The sequence below is a fragment of the Equus quagga genome, chromosome 21 (genome assembly GCF_021613505.1).
Source record: "Equus quagga isolate Etosha38 chromosome 21, UCLA_HA_Equagga_1.0, whole genome shotgun sequence".
NCBI lineage: Eukaryota > Metazoa > Chordata > Mammalia > Perissodactyla > Equidae > Equus > Equus quagga.
In genome coordinates this window covers 7,539,971-7,564,105 of record NC_060287.1, presented here as the reverse complement: position 1 = coordinate 7,564,105, position 24,135 = coordinate 7,539,971, and the positions used below count along the sequence as shown (strand labels likewise).

The following is a 24,135-nucleotide window of genomic DNA, read 5'->3' as shown; positions in this document are numbered from 1 at the left end:
TATCCCATTAAATTCTCATCTTTGCAGCCCAGTGCCATATGTTATTCGTCTAGAGTAAACCTTTTAAGCAAGAGGAAATAAAAAGGAGTAAAATTACTGTGTGACATGCTAGTGGTTACATACCAACAACCAGTCCTCTCTTCTTCTTTCCTAATCAAGCCCTAATTTTGTTCAAGTTTGGGAAAAATGTGCTCAGGGAAGTTGTGCCCACTCCCAGCCCAGGGAATAAAGCATGAAGGCTATAGGTCATAATCTCATTCCCCTTTCACCAGGGATTCATTTGGAGTCCATATGTAACCGAGTTCTGGCCAATAAGACCTGAAAGAAAGTCTGTTGCAAGGCTTCTGGAAAAGGTTTCTTCCTGGTAAAGGAAATATGCATGAGGAGAAAACACCTCAATTCCCTTCCTTTCCAGCCTTTGGATTCTGTTATGAGGATTTAATGCATAGAGTTGCTGCTGCCTAGGGGATGGGGAAGAGGAAGATTGACGACATGCAGAGCATGGCAATGCCAAAGGTAAGAAAGAGCTTAGGTACCTTAAGGCATTGCTAGGCTGCTGAGCCAGTCCTTAGATCTGCTTCTCTCTGGACTTCTTGCGGAATGTCCTAATAAATGTTCTTATTGTTTAACCGCATTTAGCAGGGTCTTCTGTTACTTATAGACAAAAGCATTCCAACTGATAAAAGAAGTTAGTTAAAAGAATGCGGTTCTTCATACAGTGTGATTGCTTCTCTCACAGGCAAAGGCAAGGCGAAGAAAAGAAAGGGCATTACTGGTTTACTAATGAGCTTTCTGTAGATCTGGTACTTTAGAGCTTGAAATGCATTTCCCCTATAGAAATGTTATAAATGGTGTCTGGGTTCCCAAGGTAAGCCCATAAGGCCTGTTTAATCCAATAATGCCACAAAATCTGTGCAGTCTAGTAGAACTGAATCACCTTGAAAAACAATGTTTCCTTTGGGACAAAAATGAGTTCAGGAAAAAAACCATCAATTTCAGAGATTCAGCTTGACAAAATAGAAAATCATCACCCCAATAGCAATAAAACTGAACACTTCCCTCCCCTTAAGGACTGGGCATTAGGAAGGGTATTAATGTATATGCCAAAAGGCAATGATAATACCTGCTGCCTGGGAGTCAGTATGAGAGGTCAAAGGCTAGGCAGTGACACAGGAGCAAGATGGAAGCTCGGCAAGGGTGAGGGGTATCTTTTCTTTCCCCTCGACCCCTACTTCCGGGAGTTTACCTGCCTGTTTCTATTTCTATACCGCTACCTACTGTTTCTAATAAAACAATTCTTCCTCTCTCTTCCCGGAAGCATTCATAACTTGTGGCACATTCAGGCAGAACTAACAGTGTTATGCTAATATCATTGCTTACCTGGTTTTGTTCACTCTGAAAACAAGATCCTTGATGCTGTTAAAAAGCAAAATTCAACTGAATAAATTTTTAAAGGGGCTGTTCTGGTGGTGTACTGGTGAAGTTCACATGCTCTTGCTTCGGCAGCCCAGGGTTCACAGGTTCAGATCCTGGGCACAGACCTATGCACCACTCATTGAGCCATGCTGTGGCGGCATCCCACATACAAAATAGAGGAAGATTTCCACAGATGTTAGCTTAGGGACAATCTTCCTCAAACAAAAAGAGGAAGATTGGCAACAGATATTAGCTTAGAGCCAATCTTCCTCACCAAAAAAGTGAAAAAACCAAAATCTAATTGGCTTTATTAAATGACTCATGAATCAGGCAGCATCTCATCTGGCAAGCAGAGAGATACTCCAAGGGGTTACACAACATGGAAAGCTTTTATAGTAAGAAGGGTGGGACAAGAAAAGGAAGTCATCAGCAAGGATAAATGCAAGTTCATTGGAGGAAAGTTAAAGTTGAGGTGATGATGGCTTCTCATTGGCTGAGCTCTGGCATTTCCATTGGCTGGGCTAGTTGCTGGGCAAGAAGGAAGTCTTCCTTCCTCCTGCTGGAGTAGTAAGGTAGTTGCACTCCCTGTTTGGGGGTCAAGGTATGTCTCTTCCTGTTGGGATCAGTTACTGAAGCTTCTTCTTTTTGGGGTCAGTAACTGAGGTCTTCTAACTGGAGTTTGTAATTGACATCTTCTTACTGAAGCTTCTTCTTTTTGGGGTCAGTAACTGAGGTCTTCTAACTGGGGTTTGTAATTGACATCTTCTTGTTTGGGGTAATTGAAGATGAGTGGTAGGGTGTGAGAACTCCCTCTACAGGTCTTCCCAACTCCAATTTTAGTTGAGATTTCCTTTATTAATTTTAACAATGCTAATGGTGAGATATTGGTCTTAAGGTATCTTTACACAAAAATACCTATGGGAGCTATTTAACTTGGGATCAAATGGCAAGACATTCTACTGATATTAAATTAATTTGTGCTTTGTTCTCACCAGTGAACCGGGAAGATGTGAGAAGTCTTGTTGGTCACTTCTCCCTAAAACTCAAAAAGGTTGCCAGGTTTTGTGTCCTGAGCTCTGAACTCCTTGCCTTGTGGTGTTGTTGACCACCTCCATGTGGCAGGGCCAAGAGGGGAAGTGGTCAGGACCCCAAAAGACAACTCTCACACACTCTTTGTTGGTTTGTCTTCTCTTTAAACCTAAACTTGTGGAAAGAGAAGGCAGACAAACTGGGGAAGAGAGAGGCTTTCCAGGAGTTTTCTCAGAAGCTTACCTAGTAAATGAGGATATGGGGGTCTTTCACTGAAAGACAAAAATCTGAGGCCTGTTCTCACCCTGAACCTTTGAGATGTGTCTAAATCTCTGATGGGGTTATACTGAGATGTTGAGGAGGAGGGAAATTAATTCTTGTGATAGGCAATACAAATTATTAAAATGATTATGCTGAGAATATATAGTCAACCACACATAAAGTACATAGAAAGGGAATGTGTCTGATTTGTCTTAGAGCCTCTCTGATTCTTCCAGTTAATCACTGAGTCCTTGTGAATATGAGCATGATTTCCTGTATGCCACACTTAAAGTCTCTTTCATGCATAATATCATGTGGGTTCCTTATGCCCACTACTCCTTTGACGATTGCTAGAGATTTTAACTGATAATAACCACCAGAAGCAGGAAGTGGGATTAGGTAAATGGCTGCTGCTTTGCTGTTTCAACATTCTTTTCCTTTACTTAGAACTTCTGTCCCCCGCGTCTTAGTCGGTTCAGGCTGCTAAAGCAAAAATGTAATAGACTAGGTGGCTTATAAGCAACAGAAATGTATTGCTCAGAGTTCTAGAGGCTGGAAGTCCAAGATCAGGGTCGAATTCTGGTGACAGCCCTCTTCCAGGTGGCAGACTGCAAACTTCTCATTGTATCCTCTCAGGATGGAGAACAGAGAGAGTAAGCTGGCTCGCTTGAGACTATTACAAGGGCACTAATCCCATTCATGATGGTTCCATGCTCATGACCTCATCCAATCCTATTTACCTCTCAAAGGCCCCATCTCCTGATACCATCACATGATTGTGGGGGAGGATTTCAACATGTGAATTTTGGAGGGACACAGCCATTCAATATATAACACCCTGTCATTCCAGGGGCTGTGTGTCCCCTGCCACCAAAGGAAGAGACATGAATTATCTCCTTGGAGTTTTGAAAACTGGTAAAAAAGAGCACTCTACCTCTGAGTTACATTTCATGCAGTCAGCTCAAGCAATGCATTCTCAGTAAAATATATGAGAAAATATTAGACTGTGGGAAGTTTCCCAGTGAGGCTTCTCCAGGATTCCAAATTCCTCATGGAATTATGTTTGGATCTCAGCAAACGTCATCTGCCTTTCCAAGATGGAGCCTGCCAGGCTGGGGAACTCATCAGTGGGACTGACCACTGTAATAGTGTAATAGTTTCTATTGCTATGTAACAAATTACTTCAAAATTTAGTGGCTTAAAATAACACATATTTCTGTTTTATTATTGAGGTAAAATTGGAATATAATGTGATATAAGTTTCAGGTGTACAACATTGTAATTCAACATAGGTATACAAAGTGTTCATCCCCAAAAGTCTAGTTAGCATCTATCACCATACGATTGAGCCCCTTCTTCACCCATTTTGTCCACTCCCCAACTCCCTTTCCCTCTGTTCTCTATATCATGAGCTTGTTTTTATTTGCTTGTGTTTTAGATTTCACATACGAGTGAAATCATACAGTATTTCTCTTTCTCTGTCTGACTTATTTCACTTAGCGTAATTCCCTCAAGATCCATCCATGTTGTTGCAAATGGCTGGATTTCATTCCTTTTTATGGCTGAACAGTATTCCATTGTATATATGTACCACATCTTCTTTATCCATTCATCGATTGATGGACACCTCCATATCTTGGCTATTGTAATGCTAAATGAACATAGGAGTGCATGCATCTTTTCAAATTAGTGTTTGTATTTTTTGGATAAATACTCAGAAGTTTAACAGCTGGATCGTATGGTAGTTCTATTCTTAATTTTTTGAGGAATCTCTATACTGTTTTCCATAGTGGCTGCACCTCCTTACTTTCCTACCAGTAGTTTATAAGAGTTCCCTTTTTCTCCACATCCTCGCCAGCACTCATTTCTTCTCCTTTTGATAACAGCCATTCTAACAGGTGTGAAGTGATATCTGTTTGTGGTTTGGATTTGCATTTTCCTAACAATTAGTGATGAGCATCTTCTCATGCGCCTGTTGGCAATCTGGATGTCTTCTTTGGAAAACTGTCTATTCAGATCCTCTGCCCATTTTTGAAGTGGATTGTTTGCTTTTTTGTTGTTGAGTTGTATGAATCCTTTATACCTTTTGGATATTAATCTTATTGGATATATGATTTTGCAAATATCTTCTCTCATTTAGTAGGTTGTCCTTCACTTTGGTGATGGCTTCCTTCACTGTGCAGAAGCTTTTTAGTTTGATGTAATCCCACTTGTTTATTTTTGCTTTTGTTTCTATTGCTTTTGGAATCATATCCATAAAAATATTGCTAAGACTGATGTCAAGAAGCTTGCCACCTATGTTTTCTTCTACGAATTGTATCATTTCAGGTCTTCCATTCAAAATCTATTTCAGTTAATTTTTGTTTATGGTGTAAAATAATGGTCTAGTTTCATTCTTTTGCATATGACTGTCCAGTTTTCCCAATGCCATTCATCGAAGACACTTTCCTTTCTCCAGTGTATGTTCTTGGCTGCTTTGCTGTAAATTAATTGTCCATATATGTGTGGCTTTATTTCTGGGCTCTCAGTTCTGTCCCGTTGATCTGTGTGTCTGTTTTTATGTCAGTACCATCCTCTTTGATTACTATAGCTTTGTAGTATAGTTTGAAATCAAGGAGTGTGACGCCTGCAGCTTTCTTCTTCTTTTTGAAGATTGCTTTGGCTTTTTGAGATCTTTTGTGGTTCTGTAAAAATTTTGAAATTCTTTGTTCTGGTTTTGTGAAAAATGTCATAGGAGTTTGATGGGCATTGCATTTAATCTGTAGGTTGCTTTGGATAGTGTGGCTATTTTAACAATATTAATTCTTCCAATCCATAAGCATAGAATATCTTTTTGTTTATTTGTATCTTCTTCAATTTCTTTCATCAATGTCTTATCATTTTCAGTATACAGATCTTTCACTTCCTTGCTTAAATTTTATTCTTTTTGATTCAATTGTAAATGGGATTGTTTTCTTAATTTCTCTTTCTGATAGTTTGTTATTAATGTATAGAAATGCCACAGATTTCCATAGATTGATTTTGTATCCTGCAACTTCACTGAATTCACTTATTAGTTCTAACAGTTTTTTGGTGGAGTCTTTAGGGTTTTATTATTGTCCTCATTGCTGTGGCTATCTTATAACATTCCAGTACTATGTTGAATAAAAGTGGCAAGAGTCAGCGTCCTTGTCTTCTTCCTGATCTTAGAGGAAATGCTTTCAGTTTTGCACCATTGAGTATGATGTTGGCTGTGAGCTTGTCATATATGGCCTTTATTATTTGCAATACGTTTCCTCTATACTGACTTTTTTGAGAGTTTTTATTATAAATGGATGTTGAATCTTCTCAAATCCTTTTTCTTCATCTATTGAGATGACCAAATGATTTATATCCCTTATTTTGTTCATGTTATGTATCATGCTAATTGATTCAGAATGTTAAACCATCCTTGCATCCCTGGAATAAACCCCACTTCATCATGGTCTGTGATCCTTTTAATATATTGTTGAATTCAGTTTGCTAATAGCTTCTTGAGGATTTTTTCATTTATGTTCATTAAGGATATTAGCCTGTAATTTTCTTTTTTGTGGTGTCCTTGCCTGATTTTGGTATCAGGATAATGCTGACCCTGTAAAATGAGTTTGGAAGCTTTCCATCCTCTTCAATTTTTTGGAAAATTTGAGAAACACAAGTATTAATTCTTGTTTGAATGTTTGGTAGAATTCACCAGTAAAGCCATCTGATCATGGACTTTTATTTGCTGGGAGGTTTTTGATTACTGATCCAATTTCCACACTAGTAATTAGTCTATTCAGATTTTCTATTTCTTCGTGATTCAATCTTGGAAGATTGTATGTTCCTAGGAATTTATCTATTTCTCCTAGGTTGTTTGATTTGTTGGAGTATAATTGCTCATAGACGTCTCTTGTGATCCTTTGTATTTCTGTGGTATCAGTTGTAACTTCTCTTTCATTTCTGATTTTGTTTATTTGAGCTCTCTTTTTTTCTTGGTTAATCTAGCTAAACGTTTGTCAATTTTGTTTATCTTTTCAACCAATCAGCTCTAAGTTTCATTGATCTTTTCTATTATCTTTTTAGTCTCTATTTCATTTACTTACTCCCTGATTTTTATTATTTCCTTGTAGTAACTTTGGGCTTCATTTGTTCTTCTTTTTCCAGTTCCCTTGGGTGTAAACTTAGATTGTTATTTGAGATTTTTTCCTTGTGTGTTGAGGTAGGCCTGTATTGCTATGAACTTCCCTCTTAGAGTCACTTTTGCTGCATCTCATAGATTTTACATTGTACTTCCATTTTTATTTGTCTTTAGTATTTTTCACTTTCTTCTTTGATTTATTTGATGACTCATGGTTGTTCAGTAGTATGTTGTTTAACCTCCACATTTTTGTTATTTTTTCCTGTTGTAATTGATTTCTAGTTTCATACCATTATGGTTGGAAAAGGTGCTTGATAGGATTTCAATCTTCTTGAATTTATTGAGACTTATTTTGTTTCCAAACATATGGTCTATCATTGAGAATGTTCCATGTGCACCTGAGAAAAATGTGTATTCTGATGCTTTTGGATGGAGTGTTTTGTATGTATCTATTAAGTCCATCTGGTCTAATGTGTCATTTAAGGTCAATGTTTCCTTGTTGATTTTCTGTCTGGATGATCTATCCATTCACACAAGCAGAGTGTTAAAGTCTCCTACTATTACTGTATTGCTGTCAATCTCTCCCTTTAGGTCTGTTAGTATTTGCTTTATATATATTTTTGTGTTCTTATGTTGGGTGCATATTTATCTGTAAATGTTATAACTTCTTACTGGATCAACACCTTTATCATTATGTAATGCCCTTCTTTATCTTTTATTACAGTCTTTGTTTTAAAGTCTATTCTATATGATATGAGTTTAGCTACATAAGGTTTCTTTTCATTTCCATTTGCATGGAATTCCTTTCTCCATTCCTTCACTTTCCTTCACTTTCAGTCTGTGTGTGCCCTTACTTATGAAGTGAGTCTCTTGTAAGCAGCATATAGATGTCTTGTTTTTTATCCATTCAGTCATTCTGAGTCTCTTTTTTACTTTTTTGCTGGGCAATATTGGTCCTGAGCTAATATCTGTTGCCAGTAGTCTTCTACTTTATATGTGGGTCACCACCACAGCATGGTCAATGAGTGATGTAGGTTCATGCCTGGGATCCAAATCTATGAACCCGGGCTACCGAAGTGGAACACACTGAACTTAACCATGACACCATGGAGCCAGCCCCAACTCTGTGTCTTTTGATTGGAGAATTCAGTCCATTTACATTTAAAGTAATGGAGAATTTAGTCCATTTACATTTAGAGTGATTATTGATAGGTTTGTACTTATTGCCATTTTGTTATTGTGTTATGACTGTTTTCATAGTTCCTCTCTTTTCCTTTCTTCTCATTCTCTCTTCCCTTGTTGTTTGATGGTTTTCTTTAGTGTTATGTTTATATTCCTTTCTCATTTTCTTTTGTGTATTTACTGTAAGTTTTTGCTTTATGGTTACTGTGAGGTTCACATATAATATCCTATGTATATAATGGTCTATTTATGTTGATAGCAACTGATATTTGAACACATTCTAAAACTTTACATTCCCCTCTCCATGTTTTATATTTTCCATGTCCCCTCTTGCATCTTTTTATTTTATGCATCCCTTAACTGATTATTATAGTTTTAGTTAATTTCACTACTTTATCTTATAACATTTATACTTGCTTTATAAGTGATTGATCCACTACATTTACTATATATTTACCTTTTCCTATGAGATTTTTGCTTTCATATGTTTTCTTGTAATTAACTAGTGCCATTTCTGTTCAGGTTAAAGAAGTCCCTTTAACATTTCTTGTAAGGCTGGTTTGATGGTGTTGAACTTTGTTGGCTTCTATTTATCTGGAAAACTCTCAACCTCTCCTTCAATTCTGAATGGTAACCTCACTAGGTAAAGAATTCTTGGTTGGAAGTTTTTTCCTCTCTGCACTTTGAATATGTCATACCACTCTCTTCTGACCTGCAAATTTTCTGGTGAAAAATCTGCTGATAGCCTTATGGGATTTCCCTTCTATATAATAAGTTGTTTTTCTCTTGCTACTTTAAATATTCTCTCTTTATCTTTAAATTTTACAATTTTAATTATAAGATGTCTTGGTATGGATCTCTTTGGGTTTACATTATTTGGAATTCTCTGGGCTTCCTGGACCTGGAGATCTGTTTCCTTCTCCAGATTAAGGAAGTCTTTAGCCATTATTTCTTCAAATAAGTTTTCTGGATCTTTCTCTCTCTCTTCCTCTTCTGGGACCCCTATAATTCAAATATTATTCCACTTGATATTGTCCCAAAGATCCCTTAAGATATCTTCAATTTTTAAAATTCTTTTTTCTTTTTTCTTCTCTGACAGTGTGAATTATATTACTCTGTCTTCCAGCTCCCTGATTCATTCTTCTGCTTCATCCAATCTGCTGTTGAACCCCTCTAGTGTATTTTTCAGTTCAATTATTTTATTTTTCAGCTGTGTAACTTCTGTTTGAAACTTTCTTATGTTTTATATCTCTTTTTTGAAGATCTCACTGTGTTCGTCCATTCTTCTCTTGAGTTTGGAGAGGATCTTTATGACCATTATTTTGAACTCTTTATCAGGTAGATTGCTTATCTCATTTCATTAATGTCTGTTTCTGACGTTTTGTTTTGTTCTTTTGTTTGGAACATATTCTGTTGTCTCCTCATTTTGCCTCACTCTCTGTGTTTATTTCTGTGTATTAGCAAATCAACTACTTCTCTCAGCCTTGAAGGAGCACCCTCGTTTGGGGGTTGTCCTGGGCCCAGAAGTGCAATTTCCCCAGGCCACCAGAGCTTGGCAATCAAGGGGCATCCCCTGTGTGGGTTGTGCACACCCTCCTGCTGTGGAAGGGCTGTGTCTGCAGTAAGTATGTGGGCATGACTCTCAGTGGGATGCTCCCACCAGCACTAGTAGGTTAGAGAGAGAGTTCCTAAATGTCACCTGCCAATGCAAGCATTAGCAAGGTAGAATGAGGTTGCAAAAATGGTGCCCACCAGTGTCTCCATCCCTGGAGAGTTTCCTCAACATTTTTTCCCTCAACAGTTTCCTGCCTTTCCAGCAGACACTTTAAGATTAGTGAGTGGGTCTCCTTCATATATGGTCTAGGTGCTTTTCAAACTGGTGTTTTTGCATTGGGTCCTGAGATGAGTGACTCTATACATGAGCCCTTTAAGAGTGAGTTCTCTGTTCACTACAGTTCTATGGTTTTCCTGGATGTAATCCCCACTGGTTTTCAAAGTTAGGCATTTTGGGGGCTCATCTCTCTTGTGCACAATCTAAAAGTTGGGGTCCCTGATGTGGAGCACAAACCCCTGGCTCTTCAGGGAAAAGTTCCATATTTTTTGGATCCCTCCTGATTGTGGATTCCTGTGCCTGGGGTGTTTTTTTGGCTTTGGTGAGACTATTTCTCTGCCTCTCCTGCTCATCTCAATGCTGTCCCTTTATCCTTTGTTGTGGAGGCTCTGTTTATCTAGTTTTCAGAGGAAATTATTCTGCATGTAGTTGTAGATTTATTGTGTCTTTGGGAGGAGATGAGTTCGTGATCTTCCTATGCCACCATTTTGAACCCCCTTCAGTCCAACCCATATTTCTTATCTCACAATTTCTGTAGATCAGGAGTCTGGCAAGTCACAGGTCCCACACACTCAATAAAGGGAGGTTACATAAAGGCATGGCCACAAGGAGACAAACATCAGGAGGTAGGAATTACTGGGGGCCACTTTAGGGCCTGTCCACCACACCAAGTTTCTTAAACTCTAGCTACACACTAAAACTCTGAAATAATTACCTTACATGACTGTAAAAATTGTCTTCAGCACTTCTCCTAGATCTGGGTTCTGGGTTCAGTGTCTTGGTATGTCATTAGCATTATCTTGTACCATCGTCTTTCAACAATATAATCCTGAGCAGTCTGTATACAAGTACAAACTAGACCAGAAGACACTGGGTCTGCAAGGCTTTGCCAGAGCCCATAAGTCAGCCCTGCTTCTGAAAGCTAGGTGGTGAGAGGGAATACCAGAAGGGCCCAATCAATTCATTAAATCTTTACTACCGTAGGGTTACCATTGAACATTATTGCTTCTGTAGTGATGGTGCAATACATAGTTCAGGTCTTTGGGCAAACTATGCTGGTGCTTCATATTTAAGCCCCAAGATTATAGCTTTCTGTTACTGTTTCTACAGTCATAAACCAGGACAATTGTAGCCTTCCCTCCTTAAGGAATCTCATTGAGCCCGGGTCAACCATATGGTCTCTCTCTTCCCTCCCAGTGAATTCCCCTTGGGGCTCTGGGATAGCAGTAGAATTTAGTCAGGGCGACTACTCTCCACTAAACAGTTTTCTTAATTTCCAATCTCAGGGAAAAGTCGTCGAGAGTTTGCCTCCTTCATACATTAAGGGTTCTTTGTGCAAATTGGTGCACCTACTTCTGAGGTTCTGATTCCTAAGAGTCAGGTGCAGCCCTACTAAATCTAACAGAAGATTTGTTTGGTTACAATGACTTTTTGCGTTATATTTGCATAACTGTGCAACTGCACAGAGTAGAGAAGAATGGCTGTAAGATGACTTTTTTACCTCAGCCTAAACAGAGAAGCAGCTGGTACTCTGCTCAGTAAAACAAATTAAAGCCCTGCCTCACCAGGCATTCCAGGCACCCCGTTACACTGGTATTTTATTATACACGTCTTCAAAGCAGTCTTTAAGTACTGAATCTTTATCAATTGAATTCTATGGGAAGTTTTACTCTTCTCCATTATGCTCTGCCAAATGCTGGCTGGAGCTGTGTGATGCTACAATTCTCTGTCATTTCATCCCCGGAAATCTTTGTCTGCTTTCTTTATACATGCTAAGGCTATAGGAACAGTGTTTTAAGGTCTCTTTGTTGGGAAAAGCCCAAACTGAAAACAGCTGCCCCACTGGGCAGAAACAAGGAGGCCATGTCATTTCTTATATAGTGCATTAAACAGTCATTCCAGGTGTTACTGTTTAACTCTTTCATAGTCCAAATATAATGTGGATTTTACAAGCACATGGGACTTTTGAGATTTTTCTAGGGCCGTTAACAGCTAATAAGTACAAGAACATAGTGACTGGAAGTTGGGTAAAAAGTTTTCCTGCTTTGCTATTTATACTTTGCTTTCTACTTATGCCTCTCCCTGAAAACTCATAGACACAAATTTTGGATCAACTTTTCTCTGTTTAAATCTATTTATAAACACATGAATGTTGATAGCTTTTGAGTACTGAAGTTAGGTGAATTTATATTTCAGAACAAAAATTAACTGATATCTTCCTGGACATTTTATTACAGCAGAGGCAAAAATCTAGTACCTTGAGATGAAGATAAAAAAGGATAGGGAAGTGGGACAAGCTTCTGAGTTTGAGACATCATCTCTTTCCTGGTAAGAACCGTACGCTCAAACTGAGGGACTAGGGTGCATCGAATGAACATAGTTGTTAATCATGGTCTTCCTTGCTACTATTCTTTTTTGCTGTTCAACTAATACTTGAGTGGAGAGAAAAGGGAATCAAGAGAGAAATCCAAAAGCCACAACTAGGAGGAAAGGAGGAGATGAAAGTTCCTATAGGCACTGCTCTTTGCAGATAGCTGTTATGACATAGCCATTTATATAGAAGGCAAACAGAAAGAGAGACACAGACAGAGACTCACACACACATGCCATTCTGAGACTGCCTGGGTGTTATTTTGGCTGATACAGCTAATGAAACCAGTATTGTTCATGGTTTTTAGTTATAGACAACAGAAATCTAGCTAACGAAAACAGAACATGATTTATTAAAAGATAATCGTAGCTCCTAAATCGTTGAGAGAGCTGGAAAAAGAGACTCGATGCTAAATGCTATAATGACTCACAAAACCCTACCTTAGAAATGGAGTGCCCAGAGAGCTGTGGCCTCTGTGATGATCAGGAATTTGCTGAATCAGGAAACTGCTCTTATAACAGCCACCTCTGCCAGAAACCATATCGGTAATAGGGTGAATCAATAACATGGGTCTTAGATGGCCTGTTTTTCCATGTGACTAATTTCTAAACTAGGAACTTATGCGAGTATGCTTAGATGGGTAAAACTAAATCCTATCTTGAAGCTTAGCCACAAGGAATTTTGGGGAATACTGCTTTTTTCTTATTCTCCCAGTCTCTGCATGCTAGGAGTTGGAACAAGTATTTATCAAGACACATCGCTATATGCTGCCATTCTACTGGACTTAGTAGACTATGAAAGAATCCTTATTCAAAATGGAGGAAAGGATGATAAAATTTAAGTAAAAAGACAACAGTAAAACAAAACAAAGCAAGCTCCAAGTGACCTCTCAGTATTCACATCCTTGTGTGCACTTCTCCCATATGGAATCATGGCTGGTCAAGAAGATTAATAGAATACGGTGTGTGACTTCTGAGGCTATTGTCATAAAAAGGCACTACAGTTTCTGCCTTGATCTCTTGGACTGCTTGCTCTGGGGAAAACCAACCTCCATGTTGTGAAGACATACAAAGAGTTCCTTGGGGAAATCCATCTGGAGAGGAAACAACTTGTCCACATCAACTTGTGAGCCATGTGAGGGGGCCACCATGGAGGTGGATCGCCAGCCTCAGCCAGGCCTTTGGAGATCATAGCCCCAGCTGATGTCTGACTGCAACCTTAAGATCCTGTGCTAGAACATGCAACCCAGCCTTTTCTAAATTCCTGGATGAAATGATGAGAGAAATACATCATTATTGATACATATTATTGATATTTTAAACCACTACATTTTGGGGTACTTTGCTACACAGCTATAGATAACTAATACAAGGCTCTTACATCATGATGTCAGCAAAACCTCTCTGAAGAGATAGTATTTGCTATGACCTGAACAAGGAATAACCAGCTGTTTGACCCTTGGGGAGTTCAGTTTTCCAGGCAGAAGCAGTAGCCAAAAGGAAGTTGGAAGGAAAGTGAGTGTGTGCAGAGCATAATGAGTGGGATTGGGGGAGGAGGGTGTGGGGAGAGGTATGTAGGAGCTGGGTTCTTTAAAGTAGTGCAGGTCATGGCAAGGAATTTGGATGTTTTCCCTAAGTGCAATAGGAGTTATTAAAAAGTTTTAATCATGTTAGTGATGTGAGGTAAGAATGGGAGGTAAAGAAATACTTCTTGATATACCCACTCAAGAATTTTTGCTGTGACAGAGGAGCAGATATAGGGTCAAGTGAGGCTCTGTTCTTTTCTAAAATGGGGACAAGTAAGACCTATTTGCATGCTGAGGGAAATGGTTTTAGAGTGAGGGAGAAATTAGTGGTGCAGGAGAGCAAACGGATAATAGCAGGACAATTGTTCTTAAATAGGCAAGAGGGATGAATTCAGATGACAACAAGTGAGGCTGTTCCTCAGTGGGAGCAAAGACAGAGAGCAAGCCAAGTACTTGGGGACATTGGCAGTTAGACTGGTGAATCTGTAAAAATGAGGTGATTTTGTCTGATTGCATCTATTTTCTTAATAAAATGTTTGCTTTGATTATAAGTTAAAAGTGAGGATATAGGAGGTTTGAAGAAAGCTGAAGTAGATATTTGTGTTGTATGTCTGAATAAGTGGAACACTCAATTGGAATTTCTATTGCTTTCCACTTCCAGAGAAAACAACAACAAAAACAAGAAAGAGAAAAACAAGTTGATATGAGTTATTTAGTCCAAAAAGGCATAGCTGGTGGCAAAGGAGGATAAAAGGGAGAGGAGCATTTGAGCTGAGAGAGAAATGATCTTATTTTATTCCCCTAGAATTCTAGAATTTTAGAGTTAGAGGGAAGCTTAGATTCATATATTTAGGCAAAGGCACACCCTTTGTAATTTTTCTTTGTCCTTTTTGTTCGTGTTTGGTTGACCCAGGAAATTATATTTATAAAATAAACTGATGATTTCTGTTTTTATCATCAGTGAAATCAACATGATCATAACTAAAAACTTGAGACTTTCACTCCAACGAGAGGCATCAATGATTATTTGATGGGATTTATTCATTCAGCAAAATCGATTAGATGCCTACTTTGTTTACTATAGTGTTCTAGGTCTAGGTGGTAGGAAACAACGTCGAGTGAGTAAGACAAGCTCTCAGCCCTGCTAGGTCCTACTCCAGCCTTCATCTACCATGTAGATAATCAGGCATGTTTTCAGTCTTTCAGCTCCATGAAACACTTCTGCTATAAAACATGCCTCTAAGGCACACCTGGAGACAGTATAGTGTAATGTTCAGAGGCCTGACCAGGTTTGAATCCCTTAAACTCTCTGCCTTGTTTCCTCCCCCGTACAGCAGGCACAATAATAGAGCACACGTCATTCAGTTCCTGAGATAATTAAATGAACTTTGACATACAGAATGCTTAGTGCAGAGCCTGGTACATAATGAGTGTTATATAAGTGATTCTTATCGATTAATATAAAGGTGTCTTCTTCATGTAAAGGGAAAGGCAATTTTCAAGTAAAGTTTACTTTAGTTTAAACCAGACATAATTTGGAAACTAAATAGTCTGGCATAACCCCATCTCCATTCACACAATTCTAAAGCAAGTGTGTGTGTGTGTGTGTGTATGAGTATATATTTGCACACCCTCCAACTCCTGTGGAAATTATGTGTTCATGAGAGGATCAGACATGGATTCTGACATTAATTTCATTCTGATGAAGCTTATTTTCATACAACAATTTTAGAACTCTATTTTCCAACTTTATACTAAAATTTAAGTTAGTGCTGGAACTAAATGCATAAAATCAAAATCAAATAACCCCCACAATCAACCATTGAGTAACTGAATGTATATATTATTCTACAAAAGCAAGTCATATGAACATCCAGAAGCCTCCTCATTAACGCCATCCTTCCAAGTAAAATAAATGCTTCAGCCATATTTATGCATTTACAATCCTCCCCTGACCTCAGGATGAACAGTTATAAGTTGTTTCCATTGAAGCCTATACAGATCAATTATTTAGCTTTTTGTGGGTTTCTTTTAAACACAATTACCTGGAGGAAGAAAGATGAGTTTATGAAAGCTTCTAAGGAATTTATGCAAAAAAGAAAAAAATGGTGCCCAGGTTGCTTTTCATTTTCAGAAGGTTTTTTTTCTCCATATTTAAAGACTGCATTATGCAGTCATTCATTCTGTAAATTAAACCTTTTGATTCCTAGTAACATTATGCAAAGCCAGCTTATTGTACCTATTTGCAAATACACTATATTAGTGAATGCTTTCTTTTTCTTTGCCCAAATTACCAAGATGTGTCACAACATACAAAGGACATTCTAAATGTTACCAAAATAGAAAGTTTTGTGTAAGCTATGATAAGCACAATATACAGCACAGTCACTCCAAGTGCCCAAAGACACGTGGAATTACAATATGAAACAAAAAGAAGGCACTCTGAAAAAGTTAAAAGCACAATATGTGAATATCACGGAAAAGTCACTCAAGGGCACTTAATCATTGAAACACAAATACTGGATGTGAGGGAAGTTGATGAAAATAGACTTGGGAGAATTTTTCCCAATCTCACCCTTTTCTTGTTCCAAACGTAACTGTCAACACTTCATGTTCCCTGGAACACCCTAAGGTGGGCAAGAGATTTGATGGAACAGATCCTCAGAAACAGAGCAGAGGAACTGCGGCACAGCTGAGTTACTTAGATATTACAGATTGTTTTGTCTCTCTATTTTGAACTGTGACTCTGACATATTAAGCTTTCCTCCTGTGTTCCCTTCATTCTACAACAACTGTATTTACATGGGACACACAAAATCTGAGTGATAGGACAGAACCCGAGGAGAAGGGATGGAATCTACATAGCTAAGATGTTTCCGTATGTCCTTATCTAGTCTTTAACCACTGTCTTTAGTAAATAAAAAATGAAAGTTAAAAAAAAAAAGACTTGAGAAAGCCTCATGCTATTTGTGCATAGGGAATGGAGGTTTGCAAGGGGCCAAGAGATCAGGGAGGAGAAGAAAAAGGGAACTGAGTGTGGAAAAGAAAAGAAAGCTCTTTCTTCTGAGAATTTGAGAAGAAAGTAGATGCAGGGGAGGAAGACATTTCCTCTACCCGCTGTGGGTTCATCTGACCAGAGAACGAATTAAATACGCATGAGACAGAATAGCAGGAGAAAATTAAACAAAGCTTTATAACATGTATACATGGGAGAGGCTCAGGCAAGCTGAGCAACTCACCAAAATGGCTGAAGCCCCCACCTTAAATATCCTCCTCAGCTAAAGACAAAGGAGGATGTTGGGGGTGGAGGGGAAGTTGATCATGGGAGATTACCACACAAGTACAGTAAACAAATGCAGATTTGAGTCCTTGCCTTTGGCATTGATTAAGAGTTTCTAGAGATAAGGTCATTCCCCCTTCTTCCTGGTACAGAGAGGGAGACACCTTTATAGATGAAGATTTCCTTTACAATGTAAATGTATCTTAACAAAGGGTAAGTAAATTCTACTTTTCAGTTGCTTTCCTGTCTGCAGTTTATTAAAAGTAACCAGCCCCAAATAATCCTCATGCCAAAGAGACATATCTTGGGGTGGCCAATTCCAGGCTCCCACATAGACTTACATTGTGTTCTCCATTCTCAAGTGTTGTCCATCTGAAAGTGTGTTGGTAGAGTCAATGTCCTCTCAAACACACACACACACCATGCAGACACAGATAAAATTTATGAGAAAACATTTAATAAGTGTTATCAGACAGCTATTAGTAAAACCAAAACACTTTTCAAGCTCAATAACTATTTACTGTAAAATTTTTATGTTTAAGTGTTATAAATTAACTATTAAGAGACAAAATAAGAGAAACCTGGGCTATTTATCTGTGAAGATGAGGAGACCGTGGAACACTCTAACGTTCACTATTGTTTTTCATGTTACATACGGAGTTTCTATGTCTATAAGGTTTGTCTTCATAGGCGGTTCATTCACTTGGTCTACAGTATTTATGGTTCCCTACTCTCTTGGAGCGCTCACAGCACCTCTCTCCCTCCTCTCCTCACCTCCTTAAACTCTCAGAGACACTGGTGAGGTCCTCTTTTGAGAAGAATGTGAGGAGAAGATGTTTAAACTCAGAATATGAGATTTACATTATACTTGGGAATAGCGTGATAGTAAAAAATATAAGTTCATAAGCAAATTACTGATGGTTTTAGGATCGTCAGAATTTTTTTTTTTACAGATTGTGTATGTGTGTGTGTGATTTCAGTATAGTTTAACAATGATATTATAAATGTTCAAACTTAATTTGGCCTTAAAAAGATGTTTTTGTCTATGGAGAAACAAATAGTGTTTTGGGATGAAAGTAGATCCTAGGTAGAGGTGTTACTTGGGTTCTGCAAGTTGGCCTAGGGACCCTTATCTTAATGCACTTGTTCAATGCTAACTTAAGGGAGATGCACAAATAAATTTATACCAGAAAAGCTGCCTTCGATGATATATATACAATTGATGGAGAGAAGGCAAATGAAAGAGAAAGATTTTAGTCTCTGGGACACAGCTTGCCAAGATTTTGGTCCCCATAGGCCTGGGTGTGGGCTTGCAAGCCCTCCAGTGGCCAGAGCTGCCTCCCGGCCACCTCAAGCACCCCTGGCCAGTCTTCTTTGATCTTTAGGGGTACCTATCTGTGTACCTTAGAGTGCAGAGCGCAGTACAGATATTACCATTTTAAGATAGGAAAACATTGCCCTAAGGAGCTATGACTTCCTAGGTCGAGGAATTGCTCTGCATTTCTTTTTGTAAAGGAGTAGTCTTTGATTGTACTCCTTGTCATATCTGGGCCTATGTCTATCTGTATTTATATCTATTCTACAAATATTTCTTGGACACACACAATATGCCATACAGCACAAAATAATAAAAATCCAATTTTGATGAATGCTATGCAGACCAGCAAAATAGAAAATGAAAACATAATTTGCAACAAACTGTGACTAGAAATTTTGTCTAATTTATACAATATTGCTATTTTCTATGAAGTGAATGTTTTGATTTTTTTCCCCACAAAATGCATCCCTTCTTTCTTGAGCTGTAACAAGTTCAATTTCCTTGCTCTTCTTCTTCTAAACGTGAAACTTTATTCCTTGTCAGTGTCTATGAAACTGGAGAACAGAAACTGGATTATCTGTTACTCTTAATATTATTGATTTACGAGATTCTCATCCTGGTATTTCTAAGGAAAGAGCCAAAGTATCCTGGTATTTCTGTTTGCGAAGATTCAAAAGCAATGAAGCAAGCTATTTCCCTTGAACGCTGTTATACAAGACAAAGGAGCTAACTGCTTAATTCCAGGGGTCTGTTATTATTTGTAAACTGCTTCTTAAATAAGGATACTTCCAGATGCCTCTTGCTCCAGATGGTACCATTTAACTGCCTGTGTTACTCATGTGTGGTTTTCTGCTTTAGCTTTAAACAAATGCTTAACACAGCAATTCTGTTATCAAGAATTCTCTCTTAAAATTGGAACAAAATCCTAAAGTGGTGCATGAAGTGGCAGCACAAGCAATTTCTTTCAGCATGGGACACATGGGTTAAAAATAAATGAAGCATGAAGGTATCGGTAGGGATGAAACAGAACTATAGCCAAGTGGAAAGAGAAAAGCTCTCTGGGCTTCGTCTGAAGAGCTGAGTGCAAATCCTTGCTCTGCTCCATGTTAGCCTGGTGACCTCGACATCTCTTTCATAGGATTTGTTTGAGGACTAAACAAGATAATTAATATTTTCCAACACTATTTCTGATGGATGGTAATACATGTTACCAGTAAAAAAAAGTTTCTATGGTTGCATCCATTTGAGAAATGTTAAGTTAAACCAAGAAATAGGTTTCTTCAGTGAAAGACTTCTCAGTCTTTAAAATGACTTTAAAAAGGACTTCTCAGTCAATATGTTTTGTGACTCTTGTGTCACTGTGATTCCTAAACTGACTTGGCCCCCAGCCAGCACTCTTGTTGGAAATATATTCAGTGGGACACATTTTGGGAATGCTACTCTGCTCTCTAAAGTACTGTTAAAATGTAAGCTGTTACAAGTTTATATGTAACTGTAGACAGCAATGTGGGAACTGCCTTTTACTCATTTGTATTCTGGAGACCTTTCCTATCTGACTGTCAAAATTAATCCATTATTAAATACAACATTTTAAAGTAAATTTAGTTAGCAATCATGATCCTTGGCACATCAGATATTTAAAAATAAGCAAACATAAAACAAAACAAAACAATGATATATTTAAGCCCACAGGTTCAAACAACACTGGTTGTACTTTTCAGCTTTATGTTTAAAATCTCACCAGGTATTATGATAATAATTTGACCAGATGTTTGCCTCTTTCATGGAATTTTCACTCTTGAATTTTATTAGTATGGCTTAAACTAAAGCTCTGTGAAAAATTTAATGCTATTTTTGCATTCCTTTTAGTAGTACTTGAAAAATATGAGCGTGTCAGCGAAACAGCCTAAGTACTGGATACACCTCACGTTCAGAACCTAGGGGATACCTGCTTACTCTGCGATCTCTACAACTTACGTACCCTCCAGCCTCAGTTTTTTCATATATAAAGTGGGTATGGTACTACCTACCTTCCAGAATATTTGTGAAGCACAAAGAAGGAAATCATTAGATGAAAGCTTCTGACATGCAGCTGCTACTTTTGAATGACAACAGAAAGTCGTGGATTTGCGTATTTACATGAAGGCATTCCTTGGAGTGGGAATTAGTGTACGACTACAAACGTCCAGTTTTTAAAAATTAGAAACAGATTAATCCTTATTAAAGCAGCTCTAAATAATGATGCAGTTAAATTTCAATTTATATTGCAAAGAATAAAACAGTATCTAATCTGTATATCTGCATATCTGCATCTATGGGAATCTTCGATTAAGTATTTCTTTCTTATTTCTCCTTTATGCCCTTTTGCATGCTTGTGATTACTTAAATCTTACACTGAGATCTGAATTTTAGTAGTTGTGCTCTTAAAATTCAAAACTACCCTATTGCCTCAGTTTATTTTACGTTTGTGATGGTCTCAGGAATAATACAGAGTATATTAATTATTCTCATTTTAAAATTATTCTCTGCATCTTGGATTAACGCTTTCTCCCACTTTTAGTGCCTGCCTCATCAGTCTGCTGACCACTGGCTGTGTGAACCTCATTGGGATCATTGATTCAGGTTATAGGGGCCTCTCCTGAGGTTAGGGGGAGGAGATTTACAGCTGCTTACTGTTTTAAGATGTGTAAGGAGGTTATCTGAGCTCAAGTATTTGTCTACTACCAAAGGAAGTCACCTAAACAAAACACCAGCACCCCCCCTGTGTCTTCAGCAGTGATGCCAGAGTCAAGCTTCCTTTTAGAAACCTGTCCTAAGGCTTTATCCTAGAGACAGATATGCCGGCAAATCTGAGCATGGGGCTGGAGTGGCTGTCCTGTGCTCCTTGACTAATTTACACCACTGATTGCACCCACGTTCCTGCTTCTTAGGCTGGACTATTCTGGAGTTCCGATGGGAATACTCACTAGGGAGCAAGCCTCTGTTGTCCCATATTGTACTAAAGTTTACTCAGGTCTGTTAAGTGTTCCTATCTGTCTCCTACTGTGTAGTATATTCAGAAGTTCTTTAACTTTCCGGCCAATGCTACTATGAACTTATTCTAATTTTCTAATTGCTTCTATTTCCCTTTAATAGGATTTTTGTGGGGGAGAAGGAGAGGTAAAGTCCTGTGCTCATCACCCATCTTGAAATGGAAAACCCTAGAATGATTGTGTCTTTCTACTATCATCTTCTACTTTCTTTGAGTCTCTACATGGTCTCAATGAGAGCTTTGTTTTTCACTCTCCTTTTTAAACCTATTTGACTATAGCCACCAATGAATCTTATTTCTCAGCTTTTGGCTTGGTTTATTTCCTCTTCAGAGTTGAACATGCATCATTCATTCAGTCAGTCATCAAATATTTGTTGAACGCGTCTTAGATACCAGGTGATGAAGAAATACAGACACAGCCTTGCCAGCACAAAGGTAAGCTCCTTCTTTTCTGCAAACACGGAGCAGATTTTCTTATTTTTTCCCACGAGAAGAGTAGATCTGTCTTTACCTTTCTGCTTATTTAACCTATTAGCACAGCATATGTCTAGCTTTTGTTTAAAAAATGGCTTATTCTTTGTAAGATAAAAATTTTCATTCTAACTTGGCAACTGAAAAGAAGAATATTTAAGGTTAAATATTAAGCTTCAAATACAACAGCAAATTAAACTGACATTTTAATTTCACTGTCAATACCGTATATGTTGTAGAGACCTTCTAATATAACTGTTGTCATCATGTAGCGTATAACTGATGGCTCTTAGTGCAAGTGGTTATTTTAAATTAAATTATCTGAATTTATTTTTTACAGGTCTCCCAAGGCTTGTAGAGTTAAAGTGCACTTTGCCCATATTAAAGAGGAACTTCCTGATATTAAAATGGAATGAGTTTCCAAGATTGTTTGGAATTCCTTCTCTGCAGAGCTTTCAAAACAATCCATCTTATCGTGTGTCTTTGGTAATTTAAATGTGGTTGTGCTTGAAGGCCAGAGATTAGGGTCCCTTTCAATCTTATGACCTGTGGGCAACTCAGGTTGTTGTATCCAGTAAGTGAAGAGTTTGTGAAAATGCGCATAAAACTATACTGCGCATGTGCAAATGCGTATAGGGGAAGAGAGGGCTTGTTGGTCCTAGAGGTCTGTGTCTCTCAAACTGGGACGTGCATGAGCCCAGGGGGACAGAGTGTCATGTCAGTGTATATCTGAAGCTGCAGGAGACACATGGTGCATCTTCCTGAGAGGTCAATAATCCGAAAAATAGTGCAGAAAAGCATTTTGAATTTTTATTTTATTTTTATTAGAATAAATATGGATGTATCATTAAGTAGAAATCACAAATTCTTGCATTGACTGAAAAAATAAGATAGAAGTCTTAAACAATTTGGACTACTTTGGATTGTTCCTCCCGTGTCTGCCCAGGGTGCTCATCCTCTCTCCTGCTGGACTTTGGTGGCGATGGTCACTGGCTCCTCTGCAGGTAAAAACGTGTGACATAAAACGCTGGTTTCAATTCCTAATTATTATAGCGTGAGTAACGTTTTTAAATGCTAGTAGTTAATTTATCTAAGGATTCAAGAAAAACTTGCTATGAGACTAGCAGAGTAGAACTTAATCTTTTAAAATTTGATAAAGGGGAGATGTAAACCAGCCTCAATATACATATGTAATTTGTTTTGACAGATTAAGATATGAACATCTGATTGAAAGTTAATGTCAAAATGCATCAAGCATGCAAAATTGTCCTTAGCACCTTTGTATATCGTGCTATCTGTGGTTAGATAACACCCTAACACCCAGAGGATCCTCTTCCGCATTCTGATTTTACCCAGATTCTCCTTTTTGTGAATCTCTAAGTGAATCTCAAGCCTTTCAAAGCTGAATCTCTAAATGGTACTAAAATACTCTGGAAATTGTGAAGAAGTTTGAGATAAAGTGCATGCATATTCAAATTACTTAAATGACAGCTTTATTTTTAGTTAATTTTCATTTATGGATGCCTCTCAATTTTCTATCAAAACCTAGATATACAGAGCCATGAATTCTGGCTTTTTTTCCCCATTTCTGGCATCTATTTTAGAGACCTCTGCAAATAAAAGAAATCTGTAAATGTGGCTCTTCCTTGTTAACCTCACACCTTTTTTTTTCTCTGCGAAACATGTCTAACACTTAAGTCCAGAGTCAGAGCCAGGGACAGACTCTGAGGAAAGCATGGGCACGCTATTTTTCTTGCTTCTTTAGTTTCTCTTTTCCTCCTCTTTAGAAGACTGCTAGGGGAGAAGGTTTAGTTTCCTTCTAGGTTTCCTTTTATTCCCGTGGTGAACTGTAGGCTGATGGGCTCTAAGCTGGTCCTGCTATTTCTAACCTTTTGCCAATAGAAAAACACTGAGATGTACATGGCTCATTTTTAAGCAGCCGGCACACGCGGGGCTCAGTAAAAATAATTTCATGAATAGATACTGGCATCCTTGATTTGAAATCATCAAGGAAGAACCTACAAAAGCAAATATCTGATAATCAAAGTAACCATTCAAACCTCAGAGTTGTAGGCCTTGTTCGGTCTAACCATAGCAGTTCTGGGTTCTTTCTACAAATCCACCATCTAAGGTCATTCGGCCTCTTCTTGGACGTTTTCAGTAAAAAGTATTTCTTTGGATACTTTCAGTGAAAATTCATTGCCCCAAATAGTCAATCACAGTGGCAAATTTCACTGTGAAAAAGTGTGCTCTTTGGGGCTGGCCGCATGGCCCAGTGGTTAAGG

At 38.1% G+C, this 24,135-nt stretch overlaps 1 long non-coding RNA gene across 2 annotated transcripts in view; it reads left to right on the top strand.

Annotated features, from left to right (window-relative positions):
* The window catches only part of LOC124231443 (uncharacterized), a 41,373-nt gene extending 17,766 nt beyond the window's left edge, over window positions 1-23,607 (top strand). For both annotated transcript variants that reach the window (XR_006886524.1, XR_006886525.1), the window contains exons 3-4: window positions 21,711-21,814; window positions 22,191-23,607. This is a non-coding gene — a long non-coding RNA (uncharacterized LOC124231443). The remainder of the gene's footprint in view (window positions 1-21,710; window positions 21,815-22,190) is intronic.
* The last annotated feature ends 528 nt before the right edge of the window (window positions 23,608-24,135 follow it).